The sequence below is a fragment of the Salvelinus alpinus genome, chromosome 2, assembly GCF_045679555.1.
Source record: "Salvelinus alpinus chromosome 2, SLU_Salpinus.1, whole genome shotgun sequence".
Lineage (NCBI taxonomy): Eukaryota > Metazoa > Chordata > Actinopteri > Salmoniformes > Salmonidae > Salvelinus > Salvelinus alpinus.
Genome location: NC_092087.1, coordinates 83,153,216 through 83,157,132, shown reverse-complemented (window position 1 = coordinate 83,157,132; position 3,917 = coordinate 83,153,216).

The window sequence follows — 3,917 nt, the reverse complement described above, 5'->3', positions numbered from 1 at the left end:
TGCGTACCAAATGGTATCCCTATTCCGTCTATAGTGCACTACTGTTGACCAGAACCCTATGTGCCCTGCACTCTTAGACAAAACGCTGCTTTCTAGAAACTAAAAGGGTTCTTCGGCTGTCCTCATGGGAGAACCCTTTCAAGTAGCCTTTTTGGTTTCAGGTAGAATCTTTTTGGTTCCAGATAGAACCCTTTTGAGTTCCATGTAGATTCTTAAAAAAGGGTTATACATGGAACCCAAATGAGTTCTACCTGGAACCAAAATGGGTTCTCCAATAGGGAAAGCCGAAGAACCCTTTTGGAACCCTTTTTTCTAAGACTGTGGTCAAAAGTAGTGCACAGAATAGGGAATTAGGGTGCCATTTGGAAAGCAGACTTGGACTAGATGCACATGATCTGTAATACAAACGGTGTGTTAGATAACATGTCTGGCTACGCTCACCATAATACAACCCTGTTTCATCACATCACTATAATAATGCATGGGTTCACAGATGAAGCATGCTAATCCATTTGTACGCCTACACTCACACACACACACACACACACACACACACACACACACACACACACACACACACACACACACACACACACACACACACACACACACACACACACACACACACACCACACTGTACACTTAGCTACTGCGTAAGCGGTCCATGATCATGGGTGAACCTTGCGACGCGTAATGCATTTGCATAGCAACTGATACAAACAAATACGAATGCTGGATATTACATGGAATGAAGGCTACGTAAATAGAGGAATGTGTGGTGAAGGATTTACTTCAAGACATTAAAGGGTGTGTGTGTGTGCGTGCGTGCACGTGCGTGTGCGTGTGTGCAGAGAGGGGAGTATGCTGGTGGTCCTATCTGTTGTTGACAACCGTTGATGATGAGTAAGTATTTGTGTTCCATACTGACGCCCACTCATCATGAAGAGGGAAGTGTTCTGTGCTTTCTCTCTCTCTTTCTCTCTGTCTCTGTCTCTCTCTCTCTCTTTACCTCACTCTCCACTTCTCCTCTTGTCCGTCCATCCGGTTACCTGCTGCACACTTTGCCCTTCTCCAGTCTCTCTGTCTGTCAAAAACAAACACAGAAATACAAACATATTTAGAGAGGTCTCTTTTCAAGTCTGGCTAAGTGATTGACTGTAAACAAACATTTATATAAAGATCAAGGTCTTTCAGTTTCAAATGGTGAACATGTTTACTCAGAAACAGTTGATCATTCACTATGACAACCGGAGGAGTCAAACTGTTGTATCCATGACGTCCTCTATTTCACCTCTTCATCTTTTCTATGTCATCATTCTGCTCCCTCCCCCTTTCATTGTCTTTCTTTCAGATCACAGTCCTGTACACCACACAGTTCAATACAAGTCCATATGTGGTTCATCACCCCTCTCTCTCTGTCTCTCCCCCCCCCCCACCCCACATTCGCCCTGTCATAGTTGTAATTGTATTTCTCACCTTGTCATCACGGTCTGCCCGGCCTGAAGATCAGAGCTCTGATTGATTATGCACTGTTGGAGTATACACACACAGACACACACACTGTCACACACAGATGCACATGCACATGTCACACACAGATGCACACACACACACACACACCACGCACACACAGGCACACACACACAGATGCACACGCGCGCACACACACACACACACACCTCAAGCACACAGGCACACACCACGCGCACACAGGCACACACACAGCTGTTGTATGCCTGATCTTCAATAAATTCCTCTTCGTCAACCTGTGTGAGTTTCAGTTGTTTCATTCGCCATGTGGCAATGTAGGAGCGGGAGGAGAAGAACGATGGATGGGCACTGAGTCACTGACCTCCATCTAGTCCTGTCATTCTCCTACGTTACTCATCCCCGTTCCTCACACAGCTATTCATCTCACTCTCTGGATTGCCTGGCAAATGTTTCATCTGTCCATCCGTATCTCGCTCTACTACCCCCATCCTCCCATGCTGCTTGCTATACACAGGTTGACCTTTATTTTTATGAGTCTTGTCCTGGAGGCAGAACTGAGCGATTTCCACTAAATGGGCCAGCTGCAAAGTCAAAATGGTCTATATTTAAAATGAATTTAAGGTTAGGGTTAGGCATTAGGGTTAGCAGTATAGTTAAGGTTATGGTTAAGGTTAGAGTTGGGTTTAAAATCAGATGTGATGACTGTGGCTGTGCCAGCTAGTGACCTCTCTGCAGAGCTGCCTCCAGAACAAGACGCTAACCTGCTTACTAAAGCCTACAGTCTGACCCAGGGGCGGACTGGGACCAGAAGTCGTCCTGTGCATTTCTAACACACCTGCCCATGTTTTTCCTCAAGGCCCGCATTAGTAGACAAATAATGATCATTTTGCGCAAAACATTTCCGGCTCTGGCCTAGCTAGTCAAACCAAGGACATCAGCAAGAATCCCATTCCAACACTTTAGGCCAACAGAACATATCCGACACAGCGCTTCATCTTCTGTCTTTTCTTGTCATGCTTTTATTGCTCCACTGTTTTCCATCCACACAAATGCTGACAGTTGCAATTTGGACAATCAATTCACCTAAACAAGCCCTTTATGTCAGGCTACTGATCCTCGGCATAGTGTCCATGAGCAGGCAGAGTTGGAGCCTCTGGATATTTCATAAGGAAGATCAAAGACTCAACATCGTTATGGTTTTTCACTTCAAAAGCATCTCCAGCTGTAAGCTGGGACTTCATTAGCCTATGTAACAATGTCCTTATCTTCTTTCATGAAAAGCTTTGAAAAGCTTCAGGCTTAACAGGAGGTGTTCCGTCCTTCACACAGGGAACAAACCACCTCAGCACGCGGGCTCTCCTGGCAATCCTTGGTGAATGGCGGGAAAACGGACCCCCCCCCCGCGAGGGGCCTGTGCTGAAGATGTATGTTGTGTTGAAAGGGCGAGGTTCAAACTGCACTGTGCTGAAGATGTATGTTGTGTTGAAAGGGTGAGGTTCAAACTGCGCTGTGCTGAAGATGTATGTTGTGTTGAAAGGGCGAGGTTCAAACTGCGCTGTGCTGAAGATGTATGTTGTGTTGAAAGGGCGAGGTTCAAACTGCGCTGTGCTGAAGATGTATGTTGTGTTGAAAGGGCGAGGTTCAAACTGCACTGTGCTGAAGATGTATGTTGTGTTGAAAGGGCGAGGTTCAAACTGCACTGTGCTGAAGATGTATGTTGTGTTGAAAGGGTGAGGTTCAAACTGCACTGATACGGAGGAAATCCATGTTTACGGAATAGAGGAGTCAATCAATGAAACAAGGCTATTCTCTCGTGCTCCTTCTCTCCCCCCCTCCCTCTATCTATTTCCTTCTCTCTCCCCCCTCCCTCTATCTATTTCCTTCTCTCTCCCCCCTCCCTCTATCTATTTCCTTCTCTCTCTCCATGTGTTTTTCTTAACCACCGAGGCGAGATAGAATAAATGAGCTTCAGGCAATCTACAAATGAGCCACCGTCCGTCTCAGACAGTTTGTGCATTTGAAGTCGGGAGCGGCAAGGCGCGGTGGAAGGCAGCATTGCTTCCAACTGTGAGTCACCATCATCATAAGCGACAGCGCGAGATGCTTGACAGAGGGTTCAGGCTGTAATCAATATCATCTCAACCCTCAACGATACTGTGAAGCATGTGGCACTCGGGATGAATAGAGAACGGGTGCTTTGAGCTTGTGGGATAAAGGGGTTCACATGGGTGTGACATGGGCTCATCAGGCAATAGGGGAATACATTACAGAACAATTATATTGTATGCATAATGAAAGTGTGTGTGTGTGTGTGTGTGTGTGTGTGTGTGTGTGTGTGTGTGTGTGTGTGTGTGTGTGTGTGTGTGTGTGTGTGTGTGTGTGTGTGTGTGTGTGTGTGTGTGTGTGTGTGTGGGGGGGCCTACAAA